Genomic DNA, 17,884 nt, shown 5'->3' with positions numbered 1-17,884 from the left:
CTGGCTGCCAGTAAGCAAATGGAAGTGCATTCTTGATGGGAAAGTAGCTCAATAGAATTAGTAGTTGAAATCAATTCCTGTTTTTTTTTTTTTGTTGTTGTTGTTGTTATTGTTAACACGTTTTCCTTTGCCCTCAGCTCAAACTTATTTCAGTAATTCTACTTTTTAGAGTATCTTATGACAGGGTTCCTTAGAAATGAAAGTTGTAAAAAGGGTTAATAGCCACTTATTTTGGAGTAGCTGTGTATAGAAGAAAAGTTTTATGCAAACTAAATCAATAACACACCAACTCAGAATCCAACAACTCTGTCCAAGGGAATTTTACCAATTAGCATCATCATGGCTATGGGTATAAAATGCCAATCAATTGTCTGGGGCAACTTCCAGAATGCTGTGCTATTGAAATCTTAATGGCATTAGCACAATTAGGAAGTGAGCAGTTTATGTCAATTAAGGCAAGTCTAATTTTAGAACCAATCCACTACAGAATGTTGTCTAAGTAATATGTCTTCTTCATAGTTTAACAACCATAAGACCTACCGAAATAATTACAAAAATACTGTAGATCTACCAGAGCTGAAAGAGCCTTTGGTAATTTTACACCTATAGAAAGCACTGTCCCCTGAAGGGGCACTGTCACAGCCTGAAACCCAAGACTTTAGGTGAGCACAATCAATTTTATATGAAAGCCTAAAGTATCGTATAGCCAAGAAGCAACTGCTGTTTCTTCAAGCCACAGCCTCCAAATTAGGGAGTGACAGATGAGAAACCTTAGAACTATAGCAATTACTCCATTTTAAACCTGAGATTCTGAAAAACCATCAAAATAAAGAGTGAAGCAATGCTTATTCAAATGGTCTCGATGCAAATAGGTGAGGAGCTGAAATTCCCAAAAAGCTTGATAGCAATAAAAAAATGCATCCATTGGTGGTGCCTGTGGCTCAGTGAGTAGAGCGCCGGACCCATATCCTGGAGGTGGTGGGTTCAAACCCAGCCCTGGACAAAAACCACAAAAAAAAAAAAAAAAAAAATGCATCCATGCCGATCCTCACCAGTTCTCCTTTAAATTATTCTGAAACGTCCTGCCATAAAAATGCACTTAGACCATCACCCTAGATGGCTGGAATTTAAAAAAAAAAAAGGCATAACTTATGTTTAAAGGTTCCGATAGAAAATATTTACTTTCAAGCTTGGTGGAATAAAAAAAGGTAAGAAAACAAAAGTTCATATTTTAAAAATGTATTATACCTATGGATAACGAAGAATTCTAGCCAACTTACCATTTACTATGCAACTTAAAGAGAAAAAAAAAAAAAAACCAAAAACTACTCAGCCTTCTTTGTCCCAAACAAATGTGTATATGGGTAGCACAGGGAGAAAAAAGCTACCCTGTTTCCCCCAAAATAAGGCAGTGTCTTATTTTAAGGTGTGCTCCCAAAGATGCGCTAGGTCTTATTTTCAGGGGACGTCTCATCATTCCTGTAAGCAGGTCTTATTTTCGGAGGATGTCTTATTTTCGGGGAAACAGGGTAGTATTCAAGGTTTATGCAGTCTTTGGTGCTTATTTCTGCTCTCATACCATGTAGGGATGAACATGAATAGTGCTCGCTTGTCATCAAGGATGGGACATTTCTGCATGATTGTGGTGCCATATTGAAGGGGTCTTCTAAAGCAGTGGTTCTCAACCTGTGCGTCACGACCCACAGAAATTGTATTAAAGGGCCGCAGCATTAGGAACGTTGAGAACCATTGTAAAGGCTACTCGGCAATAAAAAAAATCATTTGAGGCAGCGCCTGTGTCTCAACGGAGTAGGGCGCCAGCCCCATATGCCAGAGGTGGCAGGTTCAAACCCAGCCCTGGCCAAAAACTACAAAAAAAAAAAAAAATCATTTGGATCTATCATAGATTATATTAAAAAGAGAGCACTAAAAGTTGGGGAGAAAAATAAGAGGGATTTAAAAAGCTCCCCAAATGGCCTAAAGGTATACAGTAAACATAGCATAACCATTATATATAAGAATAGTAGAAATGTACACAGAACTGCCATATTATATGTATTTGGTTCTCATTCGTATGTTTGGATTTAAAAATCACATTATATCGAGGATCTTGCTATATCCATCAACTATCTGTCCTTGGACATACCAGTGTGACACCTCCAGGCTCACCACCAGGCTCAACTTTGAGTCTAGAGCAGTGTTTTTCAACCTTTTTTATCCACAGCACACTTATTGATCAAGAAAAGAAGAGCTAAAAAAAGAATATACTTACTGTGCTTTGAACTTCTTTTGAAAATAATTTGTGATCTTTAAAAATTTTCACAGCACACCTAAGATCCTCTCGAGGCACACCAGTGGGCCAAGGCACATCACTGGAAAAATCATTGGTTTAGATGGAGGTAAATTCAGTTCTGTCATGGGAGACAGAAAGAAACTAAAAAAAAAAAACCCTTTAGATTAATATTTATCAGGAGAGGCCCATGTATTTTACTAGGCTTTAAACCCACGGCCTATTGATTTTCAAAAGTCATTATTATAAAGACAGCTATAGGACTGAGAGGTATATCCATTACACATTTTCTTCTAGAAATAATTACACATTACATAATAAATCAAACTTCACAGTACATGGCAACACTTTTTAGACTACATGAGGGACATAATCATTTTCTAAACCGGTTTGGACATTTTAGATTATAACTTGGAATAAAATAACTAAATTGAAATGGAGACGTGATAGTTATCACTTTTTGTTCTTTTCTGCTTAGCAACATTATAAATTTTGAAAATTCAGATGCCTCAGTCTTTTCAAGCATAACCATAAGAATCCTAAATCTCCCATTGTACAACATTGTAAAGTGGAAGTCAAACTCATTCTGGCCATAACTATACAGTTAGGCAGATTCCAGAGCCTAAAGAGAATGAGTCAGTGCCATTTAAATGAGAATGGACTGGTTTCCAGAGTTTATAGACAAGGTTCTTAATAAAGGCACTCTATTACTGCAGAACAGCAACTGAGCAAGTCTGGATGAATAAAAGCCCAAGAGAAGGCCAAATTCTTGGAAGTCCTACATACCCCATGCAAAGTTAGCCATGTTTCAGGGGCCTTGGGTGAGAGGAGCATTAAGCCGGAACAAGCTCTAACGCTCTTAGATATTTTGGCCCTGAGTATCATACCTCCTGTTCTTTTTCATAAGAAGAGTGACTCTGAAGTGGTGAATCTTAATCATGTATATGCATCTATATGAACATAGTCTCTCCCAGCAGCCAGGCTGAATATTTCTGCTTAGCTTTGCTATTACTCCATCGCTCTTTCAGAAACAGCAGTGGTTCTCAAGTTTTCCTGCAATGCTACTTGAAAAGCAACAAGATGCAAAAGGGTAATCAAGGGAATGGTGTGATGGTAATGACTGCAATTTAAGCACTTCAAGCGTATTGTCCCAAATTTAATCAAGACACTTCTGCTAACAGCGACAACAAAATGCAAGAACTCTGCTGAAACATTCTCTGCGTGGCATCACATTGCTTTTCTAATGCAGCAGGCCTGTGAAATCCATGACAGTGCCACTAGCCAGAGTGGCCACTGAGCATTTGAAATGTGACTAGTGCAAACTGTGATGTGCTGTAAGTATAAAATCTACTTGGGATTTCAGAGTACGAAAAATAAATACAAAGTATTTCATGCATTTCATGTATCTTATCTGTTTTACTTTCTAATGTGAATACTAAAAAAGTTTAAATTACAAAAGGCTCACGTTATATTTCTATTGAACAAAACTGCTGTGGATTTTCTTTAAAAAGAAAACAAAAATAGGGTGGCGCCTGTGGCTCAAAGGAGTAGGGCGCTGGCCCTATATACTGGAGGTGGCGGGTTCAAACCTGGCCAGGCCAAAAACTGAAAAAAAAAAGAAGAAAACAAAAATAGCAAAAGGGAAAAATATATGGTTCTTCACTATATACTACTTAGCACAAGCCCAAAGATGATCTAAGGCCTAAAACTTATTGGCCATTAAAAATAGCTATAAAGATACAAAGCCACTAGCGTTGCATGAAATTCCTTAGGTCAGAGGTGCTCATTTTTACTCCTGAAGTAAAAGAAGTGTTCTAGATCTCTCCCTCACTAGAACATCCCTCTTCCTGCTGCCAGCCCTCTTGTTCCAAGAAAGCCACTGGGTAAGTGGTATAGAAAAACAGGTAGGGGTGGCAATAGGGTTCATAGTTTATAAAGAAATAAAAACCCTGGGCCCAAGTCAAGCTATGTCAGAACTAGCAATCTCAGCAAAGCACGGTGGCTGAGGTGACAGGAGCTGATGATTGACTCTCCCCTCTGTCCCCCCCATGAGCTACAAGAGCCCCTACCAGAGGAGCCATAGGTAATGCTTCAGTGTCATGCTAGGGCTGGACCACTGTTCCCAATTCCTTGGGACACTAGAGTGACTGCTACTCCTCACCTGATTCTGATAAATACTGTTCCAGGCACCAACACTTAGTGATAATTGCACTTCCTTAAACATATAAGCAAAGTATAGAATGGTTATACTTTTTGAACTTCTGAAACTGTTTGCCAAGTTCCTGTAATACACTGGTGCTCAACTAAATTTGTAAATAAGTTGGCCTCTGGTCAAAGTTTAAATCCTCACAGTAGGAATGCCCATTATCAACTGTGGGCCACTACCAGGCTAGGTGATAGTGACGCCATCAAATTGTCAAGAAACAAATACTTAGTAAATGTGAAATGAGAATCAAGTCATTAAGTTGATAAATACATACGCTGAAAATAACTCGGCTTTCCAAACCCACCAAGGAATGGTCAAAGGACAGAAGTGTTAGGAACCATTAGAACATGCACATAGTTCACAGCTGAATAGAATAGTAGTTTTGACATTCAGCTCTAATACTGACCTGAGATGAAACAAAGAAGAATCAAGCACAGAGTATAATTTCACATGCAGAGATTTTTATTGTGCTACTTTTAAAATGCACAACATTCCTCTACAAGCCTGCACAAAGGGTACTATGCTTTTCTTTTCTTTTTCTTTTTGAGACAGAGTCTCACTATCTTGCCCTCAGTAGAGTGCCATGGAGTTGCGGCTCACAGCAACCTCTAATTCTTGGCCTTAATCCAGGGGTTCTCAACCTGTGGGTCATGACCCACAGGAACTGTATTAAAGGGTCGCAGCATTAGGAAGGTTGAGAACCACTTATGCGATTCTCTTGCCTCAGCCTCCCAAGTAGCTGAGACTACAGGTGCCCGCCACAACGCCTGGCTACTTTTTTGATTGCAGTTGTCATTGTTTTTAGCTGGCTCAGGATGGGTTCCAACCTGCTAGCCTTGGTGTATGTGACTGACGACATAACCACTGTGCTACAGGCGCCGAGCCCACAAAACTATGGACCTGGCCCAGCACCCATAGGTAAGGACTCTTTTCTTAGTCAGTAAAGGAGATCTACAGTTCTTTTCTTTTCTCTTTAAAAACAGAATCGCCCCCTCAAGTACTCTCAAGATGAAAAGCTAATGTCTGCCATTATCCCTCTGAAGCCACATTCATAGTGACAAATGGGTCCTCACTCATAGATATGACCAGGATTTCTCCAAGAATCATTTGCATAACTGGTTTGGGACCTGAAAGACACTTTGGGGAGGGCATTTAACAACACAGCTCCCACACTCCAGGGTAATAAGCATTGTGCATGTGGGTGGGGGTGGAGCTATGAGAAGAGTAATTGGAATTAATGCTGAGGACTCCCTTCTGGACACTGCTCAGGAAAGATGATAGGAGCTAGAGCCCTGCATCTGAAAAGCACATCCTAAACAGCAGAGATGTTCACTTTTAGCCCAGGGAGATCAGAAAGGCAGCCCAGCGCAAGCCACCCGGGGAGTTTAGCTGGCTTGTTTCCCATACTTAATCCGGAGGGTTCTCAGGAGGTTCTCTAAAAGAAAGAGTTGTCAAGTCCTATCGTGGCCACCAGAGTACCTAGCAGGGGCTGGGTAGAGACACTGCCCTCTAGAGGACGCAGGCCTTATTACTGATTTAGGGTCTGTATTTTTCCTCCTGTGACATTTACCCACCTACCTATCTCCATTCAGTTTGATAGTCTCTTAAAGAAATGAAAATAATTTTTTTTAGGAGACCTGTGGTTAGAGTCACTGCAGCTTCTGTAGGGATTTGAGACAATTATACAAACTTTACACTGTACTGTGGCCCCAACATTCCTCACTGTGGCTCTGATGATCTTGACTGGGCATACTCACAGGCATAGGGGTTAGCTAGCTATCAGCTGATCTATGCTAAAAAATGGGGATGGACATGTACACACATTCACACCTACCCTCATATCTTAAGTTCGTTGTTTATAAGTCTTCCTTGTTCATCCCTAGAAGTCAGCCCTTCTAGTCACAATGTCTTTCCTTATTCACTTTACCAACATGTGGCAGATTGCCACAGTGGCCCTAATTCACCACCCCTCTTGATATCCAGAACTTTTTCCATATAACTCTGTGATTTATCCTGACCTTAACTATGGATGTTAGCAAACCTGAAAAGCACTTAAGCAACTGGGCTCGCTCTTGTGCTTGCCCTGTCTTCACTAGGATAAGTCAACCTAGTCCACTGGTCCAAGGAGGCAGAAGAGACACATACAGAGAGAGCCAAGTTATCCCTGACAAGGCCAGCACAGGTTAGCTAAGTCTCAGACTTGTAAGCCCAACTAAGATCATCAGAGCCACACAGGTAACCCCCAACTGACTCCAGAAACATGCATAATAAACACTTAGTGTTGTGTGCCTCTGAGGTTTTATGTTTTTTTTTTTTTTTTGAGACAGAGTCTCACATTGTCAAACCCCCCCCCCCCCCCCCAGAATGCTGTGGTGTCATAGCTCACAGCAACCTCAGACTCTTGGGCTCAAGTGATTCTCTTGCTTCAGCCTCCCCAGTAGCTAGGACTACAGGTGCCGGCCACAACACCCGTCTATTTTTGGAGACGGGGTCTCGCTGTAGCTCAGGCTGGTCTCAAATTCATGAGCTTAGGCGATCCACCCGCCTCAGCCTCTGAGAGTGCTGGGATGAGCACCCAACCCTGGTTGGTTGTTACACAGCATTAATGTGGCAAGGGATAACTGGTACATACTGTAAACCCATTCCAAAATCTTCCCATTGTAACTGTTTGTTGAGAAATAAACTTCGCTCCTCTGAAGGTACCTTCACCTCCTGGTCCTCCCTAAAACCCAGCAGTCCCCTAAGGATACGGTGTCTTTTCAGGCCCTTTATCCTACACCCAACACACACATTTCCATGAGGTTAGAATCTTTCTCATGCCCCAGCGCAACTTTGAGGCCAATGTCCTTCCATTCCCAAACAGCCATCCTGCTCCTCTGGCTATCCCAAACTCTATTTCTTCCCTTTAATATCAAGTCCTCATGCCTATATATTTTTAAAGATTGACAGCTGGTTGACAGTTATACTCTCTATTCCATGTCTTATTATCCCCGGGAGCTTCCTGTCTTTAGTATCTCAGTTCTGAGGTACCCTCAGTGGCAATGGCTTTCTACTCCATTCCATTCACCACCTGCTCTCATGGCCACAATACAGACTTTTTCAACACCTGGAAACACTCTACATTCAGAACAGTCAATTTAAAATCCTGCTCTCTCACCATAACCCTCCCATTTTTTCCAGCTCTCCCTTCTTTAGTGACACCACATTTATTCTTCATTTATTCAAAACCTACCCTGTCCCAGGCACAGTTCTTAGCCCTGAGGAAGCAGCAGTGAACAAAATAACATAGTCTTTGCAATGACAAATTCACAAAATTTCCATCTTCAATCCATTCCTGACACTGATTGCTATAATCTCCTTTGTATCTCTTTTCCATCCACCACAAGATAATGTTTCTCAAAACACTATCTCCTCAAAATACCTACCCATGAAGTTTCCCATAAATGACATATCTTATATATCACAAAGAAAATTGAAGCTATCAGAAAAAAATAATTGCCTCCACTTCCTGCCATACATCTAAATTTCCATGCACTATACTTGATTCTTCCTCCTAAGTGTCAAAATCGAAGCTGTGTCCTGTTTGAGACGAATGCTTCCACTTGTGCTCTGGATCCCATCTCCCACGATCTCTATTATTTCTCCCACTGGGTCATTAATACACAGCAGTTATCTTTATGTAGGACTATGTGTTCAAACAGATAAACCTTCACATTTCTACCTTAACATATTTTTCTTGTTCACATAGAATACACTGTGGGAATCTAGCAGGCAGCCATCCAAAGGTATTCCTTACTTGTAGCTGACAGATGGGGAGAGAATGGAGGCTCACTGGGGAAGGCCAGGCCCAGAGATGGCATATATTACTTCTGTTTTCACTGTATCACCTAGAACCAAGTCACATGACTACATCTAACTTTGAGAGAGGCTGGGAAAGGTAGTCTAGCTGTGTTCCTAGGAAGAAGATGGAATGTATTTTGGTGAATCCTAATAGACTTTGTCCCAGTAGTTAAATTTGGGGCCAGGTGCGGTGGCTCATGCCTGTAATCCCACCACTCTGGGAGGCTGAGGTGGGTTGACTGGTTGAGCTCAGGAGTTCAAGACCAGCCTGAGAAAGAGCAAGACCCTGTGTCTGAAAATAGCTGGGCATTGTGGTGGGCACCTGTGGTCTCAGCTACTCAGGAGGCTGAGGCAAGAGGATCACTTGAGTCCAAGAGGTTGAGGTTGCTGTGACCTATCACCCCATGGCACTTAACTGCAGCACTACAGATTAAGAGACTGTGCCTCAAAAAGAAAAGAAAAGAAAGAAAGGGAAAGGATAAAGGGGGAGGAGAGAGGAGAGGAGTTTGGGTATCAGAAAGACCTGGGTTCAAATCTCAGGCTTGCAATTACTGGTTGAGTGATGATGAGATGATCAAGGTATTTAGAAAGATTAAGGGAGACGCTAGTAAGAATCTCCTAAGCACAACAGAGTTGGAAATGTATGTGCGAATGCCCTGAGAACTGGCTATGTACATGTTGTTAGCACTCTAGAGTCTAGAAAAGTATACTGCTTAAAGGCAAGGAGGAACAGTTTTTCATTTTCATATCTTCCATCAATGAGTGAAAGGTGTGGAAAATTCCAAGAAGGAATTTTTATTTTCTGGAAGAGAAAAAACAAAAAACGAAAACAAAAAATTAGGACCATTCTGCAAACTACTTAGGAGACTTTACTGTAGATTCTCAAATCTTGGGCTGCACATTAAGAATCACCTGGGAAGCTGCTAAAAACCCTGATGCCTGGTCCATACCCCCAAATCCATTAAATCAGATTCCCTGGGGGCAAAACCCAGGTATCAGCGCTCCTGAAGCACCCAAGTGATACCAATGTACAGCCAAGGTTGAGAACCATCGCCTTAGTGCAGCAGTTCTCAACCTGTGGGTCGCGGCCCCTTTTTAACAATGAAAACACATTGTGGCATTAGGAAGGTTGAGAACCATTGCCTTAGTGGAATAGACACTCAAAATTGTATTTCTGCTTTTTAACTCAAGTGAGCAAGATACAGAAAGATAAATACACTTCTTATAATTAGGCAAGATCATTTGGCCTTGATCATTTCTTTCTTCTTACCTTAATCCTTTAGGCTCTAGGCACTATTTCTAGGTAATGTTTCTTAGTTTAGAGAGTGGTTCTCAAACTTCCTAATGCCTCCTAAGGCCGTGACCCATTAATACAGTTCCTCATGTTGTGGTGACCCCCAAACATAAAATTCTTTTCGTTGCTACTTCATAACTGTAATTTTGGTACTGTTATGAATCGTAATATAAATATCTGATATGCAGGATGTATTTTCATTGTTACAAAGGGGTCGCAACCCACAGGTTGAGAACTGCTGGTTTAGAGAATATTAGCAACTGAAACCTATTTCTGAGTGACCTGTCAGGTTACTGTGTACCACTAAGACCTTACCAAGAGAAGTCAACATTTATTAGTCAAAAGACAGAGACTCTCTCAACTATTAACATAAATAATTTAATGGCCTAAAAATAAATACAATAATCTTTCCTTCCATAGCTTTCACCATGAATCTGGTTTTAAGGGACTCAAGAAATGCACACGGTCAGAACCAATCTGGCACGAACATTTCCTCCAGCTGGTAGGCTTGATACAGCTTTACAGTTTGAAGCTTTAAATAGTGTTTTTGATGGCTGAAGGTCACAGCTTACTACATAGACAACAGAAATGCTGAAAGGAGAAATTATGGCTACTATATAATTTAGTCTTACCTCTTCCATGGAGGCAGCCTGGGCTTTCCCATCTTTATAAATGACTAGACTGGATGGCTCCGAATAAAAACAAACACCTGCTAAAAAGCTCACAGCATTGTTTTCCAAGAGAAAATGAATCCATGCAACCTGGTTGTATGACCTTGGCTCTGTCCTCTCATCCTTAAAATAAGTGTAGTGGGAGATAACCTGGGTTGTGTTTCAATTTTAACACTGAGATGCTTATTTCTTCTTCTTGGGACTTTATCAGAGAAGTATCTAGGACATAATTTGGAGAAAGAAGACATGGGAGCTCAAGGAAGAGTATAGCTATAGACAGATCTGGTTTGTTTTTATTTTGAGGGGAGAAGATCAGTTCAGTTTAGGGACATAGTGAGTTTGAGATATCAATGCAGAGAAGGCTGTGGGATGAGAGTGTGAATTTCAGGAGAAAGTCTGAGAGTTTTCAGGATTGAGATGGTATTTTAAATGAGATGGGAAGAGATCACCAAGGGAGTACGGAGAAAGGAGCCACAGACTAACACCTGGAACTCTCCCTATATTAAGAGATTGGGGAGAAGAGGATGAACTAATAGAGGCGGCTGAGAAAAAGCGAGCAGTGAGGTAGAAGGAAAAGTAAGAGAATAGGGTGCTTTGGAAGCCAAATCAAGAGAAACTCCTTGAATTTTTCCCAGTGAGTTTTAAAATTCTCAGTGATTAAAGTTGAGTCCTCCTCTTGCTTATTTGAAGGAAGGGGAGCTGAACTCCGGGAAGGTCTCTGACCTTACCACATGACATAGTTTCAGTGCCTTGTCTCCTCATTTCAATGAAATCCAAGTTTCCCAGAAGCATAAGTGTCTGCCAGTGACACTTACCAATGGAAGTAAATGAAACTAAATGATCACACTTCAGCATTTACAAAGTGCTGCATCACACAGCTCTCATCAGATCTCCACAACCTCCCATGAGGTGAGGAGGATTAGCTTCAGCTGTGCAGATAAAAACAAGAACTGTAACTCAATCAAGATTCAAGGCTAACCATTTAGGTTGCAGAAAAGCCAAACAAGAACTTGGGTCTTCTGGCCCACAGACTTACTTCTCTTCAGTAGGTGGGACTATCCCAAACAGAAATAAGCACACAAAAAAATAGCCGGGCGTTGTGGCGGGCGCCTGTAGTCCCAGCTACTTGGGAGGCTGAGGCAGGAGAATCGCTTAAGCCCAGGAGTTGGAGGTTGCTGTGAGCTGTGTGAGGCCACGGCACTCTACCGAGGGCCATAAAGTGAGACTCTGTCTCTACAAAAAAAAAAGAAAGAAGCACACAACTACCATCTGCATGCTGCTTTGGCGACTCACCTATCACATGATCAACATCTGGGAAAGAGGGAAAAGAACCAAGTCTGAACTGAACAAGTTCTAAAAACCAAAATTAAACACAGGCATGACAACTAGGACTGTTTTTCTTTGCCCGACCAAGGCCTTACTTTACACTCTTCTGAAGGTGAACTGCCAAACATGGTATAACCAATCTGTCCACTCTTGCAAATAGGACCCAATCCTGATCTAATGCAAGATAACACATACCAGTCAGAATCCTCAGCAAAGTTACAGCTTGTTATTTAGAGCCAAGGAAATTCAGTTATTTTTGAGCTTTTCATTTCCAGGAAAATAAACAAAAAAGCATAGATTCTAAAACTAAGCCTGATAAAAATTTCAATTTATTTTAAAGAATTAACTTCAAGAGCAATGATTGATATATTGTGGTCTGGCTAAGGCCTGGTAACCTGAACTTTTTCTGACTCACTTCAGGGACCTAGAAGCAGAGTATTATATTAGATTGGTTCTTTTTGGCTTTATAAATTAGTTTAGATGTTTGGGGACTATTATCTAAAAAAGCCAAATAGTAGATTGTAAATGCGAAGTTACTTACCTGTATAACATACTCTGGATTAAAATTCTACATCTGTTTATGAAATCAGCCTTGATGGAGAAAGTAATTATAGTACATGAGCAAAAACAAGTGGGATGGGTCACCACAATCACCAAAGTTTGTATAGTAAGTTTCTGAAATGCAAGTGACACAGCAATTATTCCCTCTGATTAGAAAGCCATGGTATTTGTTTCTAATTTATTTCTAAAAGTTCATAAATAAATATAATACAAAATAGGGTACTGTTTAAAATATTTTGATGAGAATTCCTTTGATTTTTTCCGTTTCTTATAACCTTAGATCTTATTACTTCTTTGTCCTTTCCCTAGCTGAGTTTTGTGTGTGTGTGTGTGTTGTTGGTATAGGATATTTCATTCAAAAACCCCACAATCTACCACTCCTCACATATAGCTACAACCGCAGACCTCTTATTCCGAGGCTCAGGTTTGGTTTACTCAGATTTTTCCCTGGAAGTTCAAAAGACTGCTTAAGCCACTATGTCAAATGATGGTAAAAAGATTCTCTTTAAAAGTAAAAAATGAAATTCTATATGATGGGCTGATCTTGCTTAAAAAAAAAGAAAAATCGGTGTAGTAAGTCCTAAACGTAAATTAAAATATCTAGATACATAGGTTACTACAAAAGTTTTGAGACAGACTATGGTCCCTTATTTCACTTCTAAGAAACATAGTCGCCAGCGTCCTTTCTGATTCACCCATGTAAGTTTCAACTTGCTCAGCCTATCAGTATTGCTGGGAGGGCTTCATTTGTTTCCATATGTGTGCATTTTACGTTTCTTGATTTTTGTGTATCTTAAAACTTTTGTAATGTCCCGTGTATCTTTCCAAATCTATGGTATCCTTGCTGATGTCTAGTCTTCATATTTCAAGCCTTCTCACATATGACATGGTTGCTTCTTAGACCGTAAGACAGTGATTATTATTTTTTTGGTAATTAATATCCACAGAGTCCAACACCCTTGGTTTTTTATATGAATATCGGACCTTTTAAGATCCATAGGCTGTCTCAATGTATTTAAGACGGAAAGCATCCCTAATTCTGATGGGCTATAAGTATGTATTTGCTGGGCATCTACTATGTGCCAGGAAAGGTGCTAAAAGTTGCGAATAGAATGATGAAAAACACATGCCTGCCCTCTATGAGTTAGCAATTTCAGGATGCCAAGGGACAGAGACCAGTCACAAGTTTCCCCATACTCTTTATTCCTCATCAAATATAATGCCAAGGGTGGCACCCGTGACTCAGTGGTTGGGGCACCGGCCCCATATACTGAGGGTGGAGGGTTCGAACCTGGCCCCAGCCAAACTGCTACAAAAAATAGCCGGGTGTTGTGGTGGGTGCCTGTAGTCCTCCAAGCTACTCCAGAGGCTGAGGCAAGGGAATCACCTAAGCCCAGGAGTTGGAGGTTGCTGTGAGCTGTGACGCCACAGTACTTTACCGAGGGTAATAAAATGAGACTCTGTCTCTAAAATATATATATATATATATATATAATGCCAAGATATGTGTGTTTCTTCACCCCCCTGAGAGGTTATGGGTGCCAGGGCTGCAGCTGCTCCCTGGAAGGCTGAGAGTGGACAATAGAGGTTCCGCCCACACCTTACAGCCAGGTATCTAGAGGCCAGGGCAGGCCACTGCTAGAGTTGAGGAGGGGATTCTGACCCCTTTCCTGACTTTTCTCTAGACAGAAACTATAGGTCTACGGAGACTACATTGCTTCATTTGTGACACAAAACTGAGATAAACCTGGCTTCCAATCTCTAAACCAAGGGCCTAAGAAAGGGATTTTCATATGCCACATATTCAAGGCCTATCTCCCGAGAAAGGACTTGAGGATCAAGGCAGGGATTTGCTTGACAACGAGCGATAGGTATAGCCATCCCACCTACTTCCATAAGGAGAATTCTTTACTTGGCATTGGTTAGGGTGTATGAGACAGACTTAGAGGATTTTCCTGACAGCCTGTCATCACTGATAGGTTAAAGCTGCAACTGAAAGGCAAGGAGTATGTCAGGAATGTGTTCTTGAAGAAGTCACCCTATCCCATTCACAACTCCCCTATCTGCTTTCTCTGCACGTCCTATCCCATCTCCCCCAAACAAGGCTTCCATCCTGCTGTGCAGGCAGACAAGTCCATCTACCCTCACCACATCTCTCAGTAACTTCCAAAGGGGTCTGCATAACAATAAATATAGCACATCCATTTCTTTAGCACAGAGGATAGGTACCACTGTCTTAGAGAACAGGAAAATATATTTAAGTTAGGAAAATCTGAGTAGCTTTTTTTTTTTTTTTTTTGTAGTTTTTGGCCAAGGCTGGTTTTGAACCCACCACCTCCGGTATATGGGGCCCGTGCCCTACGCCTTTGAACCACAGGTGCCACCCAGTAGCTTCATTTTTGGTTTAGAGAGTTTACTGCTTTAGTGAGTTTTCTTTATTCACTTCCCACTGTAAGTTTTAAGAACTTTTGTGTTTATTACTATCTACAACTTCAAAATAAAAGATGACTGGTATGTGTACAATGTAGGAGAGCCCCCGGACAAATCTAAAATCCCACTCTTAAATTGTATAAAGTTTGAAAGTTTCGTCTCAGCATCCCCTGTGTTGGCAACCCATGAACACAAAATTGGGAATGTCAGTGCTGTGGAAGTCACAGAGCTGTTCAGATCTTCAGTCTCAATTAGGAACTAAGGGTTATGAATCTAAAATGACAATATGTCCTACCTAAACTCAAGCTCCTGCCTTTCATATAGCTATCAGCTCCCTAGGGCTTCTGTGGTCAACTTGAAAAATAAGTGGCAAAAGATCATTTCAGAAACAAAGCACAGACCTTTCCTGTAGCTCTTGGAAGGGACTCCAGGCTGAAGCCATGCCCAGCTAATTAACACTGATGACTTGGCCCATGTCAGGTGCTATGTGCAGTCTAAACAAGGTGAGAGTTGGAAAAACAGTGAGGAGCACAGCACACTTGCTCTGTTCCAGCAGGAAGCGCCAAGTACTCAAGGAAGAGTGAACACAGCAAAGGCAGACTCCAGGGCTTTGGGGAGCCTGGGGCAAGTGGGGCCCAGATAGCTGCTGCGGCCGCTGCCGTCTCAACAAGCAGGAGGCCTGGGATGTCCCAGAGGCAGCAGTGGCCACTTCTTGGACATTCTCATCATTTAGGCACAGGCAGAAAAGTGCATTTCTGGACTACAATTTCAGAATAAGTAGCAACTTGCTGTTTCTAGCAATACTGGTAGATCCTGAGATGTCATATCAGGGCAAAGACAATAAGGAACAGAGTCCTTAGCAATGCACAGGTGCCCAAGGGGGGCAATGTGCTCTAAGCCACAGTTTCCTTGCCAGGAAGAAAAGCCAGCTTTCAGTACAATGCAACTACTTCGTCCACAGTCTGTCCCACTTGACTTGCCTCTCCACGTACCGCCATCGGCAGGGAGACTATGGACCACCAACTTCCAGTCCCACACTGCCAGGGTCTGGGCCCTTTTCTGTCGAAGCTCTTGGACCTAGCATAGCATCTTTCAGAAAATTCAATGAGGGAAAATGGCTGCCTTTTAAACTGCTGAGCTCACTGAGCATGGGAGTGAAGATGAAGGCTCTCCTGGCTAGTATGAAATGGTACTGTTCTCAACATAGCTCTGTTTCTAGGGCTGTTATCTGAGAAGCTGCACTGTTCAAGTGAAAGATCTGTGGGGGACTGAGCCCTCCCTTACTCCCCCACCCTCACTCTCAGACATAACGGACTGCTCCCACTGGAAAGCAAATCAGAGGGGAAATTAGCCTCAACGCCACAGTTGACAGTCATTTTCCTCTGTCAAGGACACTCACCCATGCGTCTGTCCCTTTGCTTGTTCACACACAGAGAAAACCCAGTAGAAAGGAAGTCAGCTGCTGACAGTCTGGGGGCTTTCTGAACTTCCCCATACTCCGGAAATGCACACGCCGAGTTTGCTATTCTATCTAGGGAAGAACAGCAGCTGATGGAGCAGAACAGCTGCTGGCAGTTAAAAATCAGCAAGAAAGTAAATGGATTGTCAACTTAATGAGTTCTGACGTCCCTAACAGGCTTATGGAGGTCTCTGTACTCCCAATTGTTTAAAATCCATGCTTCCTGCTCTCCCAGCCTTTACCACCCTAAGGTCCTTCCCAGTGATGGCCTGTTCTCTCCGCCTCCCTTCCTCCACCTTCCTGAGGTTTGCTGCACAAAGAGCTTCCAAGGTTCACTCTTCCTCCATTATAAACACCCTTTCCTTAGTTATCTAAATTTTTTTTTAAATGTTATATTACGATTTAAATTATTTTTATCATTGCTATGGCTTAAGTCTCCCTCCATTTAAGGGGAAGAGCAAAGGGGTCCTTCTCTCTGACATGAGCAAACAAAACAGTAAAGATAGAAGATGAGGATGAGTTTTGTCCCATAATCCAATTGTCTCATCCCCACCACTAGCCAGAATGATGAAAGCTATTTTGTCACCCATCTAGTCACATGGGTGGCTGAGCCTCAGAGGGTGAGGGTTGATTTCCCTAAATCAGAGGAGAGACTCCAGAGCAGAAAGGCGCATTATAAAAAAAAAAAAAGGGGGGAGAGAGACAGTGCATGCAAATAATAACCTGTATGCAGTAGTGTATAGCCTTCCTGCTGGACCAAATCTGTTAAAAAGGCAGATTTCTGAGTATAACATCAGACCCACAGAGCCAGTCTCTCTGGGGCATATAAAGTAAGTGCTTCAAAGGGAAACTGTGCATTGTCTATGTCGAGCACATTGCTCCAGGGCACCAGGTTTGAAGCTCTCACAGCTTTTCAGCTATTCTGCAAGTTTATAAGTTGTAGGTGACTGGTGGACATTAAAAACTCAGTCATTGTCCAGTTTTCCTTGACTGCTCTCCCTGTTTGGGGGGAGAAATCAGTTTTGCCTCCATTTGCAATTCAATTCTTTACTCAATATAAACCTGTCCTTTTTAATTTTTTCCTTTTGAATTGCTTATAACATCTGCCAGGTTCCTTCACGTGAGTAAAATAAAATAACGCATGCTCATCTTTGTATGAAAGTAATGACTTCACCTTTTTTTTTTTTTTTTTTGGTGAATATTATCTTTTAACAGATGTAGGCCCAGGAATCTCCATTTTTAAAAAGGTGATTCTTTAGCACTATGAAATTGGAAAACCAGCATTCCCAGGCTGAATATAGCCAGGCAGGCTCTTTGTAGATGACGTTTTCTTGGAACATAGCCATGAATACTTTCTGTGGCTGCTTTTCAGCTCCAACAAAGTAGTTGTGACTACGTCCTGAAAAAGCTAACATTTTTAACATCTGGCCCTTTGTGCCAACCATTGCTCTGGAGCAGTGGTTCTCAACCTTCCTAATGCCTACTAATACCACAACCCTTTAATCCAGTTCCTCATGTTGTGGTGACCCCCAACCATAAAATTATTTTCGTTGCTACTTCATAATTGTAATTTGGCTACTGTTATGAATCTTAAGGTAAATATCTGATATGCAGGATATATTTACATTGTTACAAAGGGGTCGCGACCCACAGGTTGAGAACCGCTGCTCTAGAGGAATAATTTTCAAAGATTTTTTTTTTTGTGATTTCTTTTTTTTTCATTTCAGATTAATAGGATGGTACATATGATTAGGTTACATTGTTTGCATTTGTGAAATGAAGTCCAAGTTGTAGTTCTTCACCCAGG

General features: G+C 41.5%; 1 protein-coding gene and 1 long non-coding RNA gene across 2 annotated transcripts in view; both read right to left on the bottom strand.

Moving 5' to 3' along the window:
* TSPAN7 (tetraspanin 7) overlaps nt 1–17,884 on the bottom strand; it is a 125,170-nt gene that overhangs the window by 51,761 nt on the left and 55,525 nt on the right. The window lies entirely within an intron of this gene.
* Nucleotides 2,283–16,077, bottom strand: LOC128576698 (uncharacterized). Its single transcript, XR_008377487.1, has 3 exons — nt 16,018–16,077; nt 12,169–12,302; nt 2,283–2,434 (listed from the first exon to the last, which is right to left on the bottom strand). It is a non-coding gene; the product is annotated as an uncharacterized LOC128576698 (long non-coding RNA).

This window comes from Nycticebus coucang, chromosome X (assembly GCF_027406575.1).
Source record: "Nycticebus coucang isolate mNycCou1 chromosome X, mNycCou1.pri, whole genome shotgun sequence".
Classification (NCBI taxonomy): domain Eukaryota; kingdom Metazoa; phylum Chordata; class Mammalia; order Primates; family Lorisidae; genus Nycticebus; species Nycticebus coucang.
Note: the sequence above shows the minus strand (reverse complement) of the source record. Positions and strands in the feature narration are given on the sequence as shown.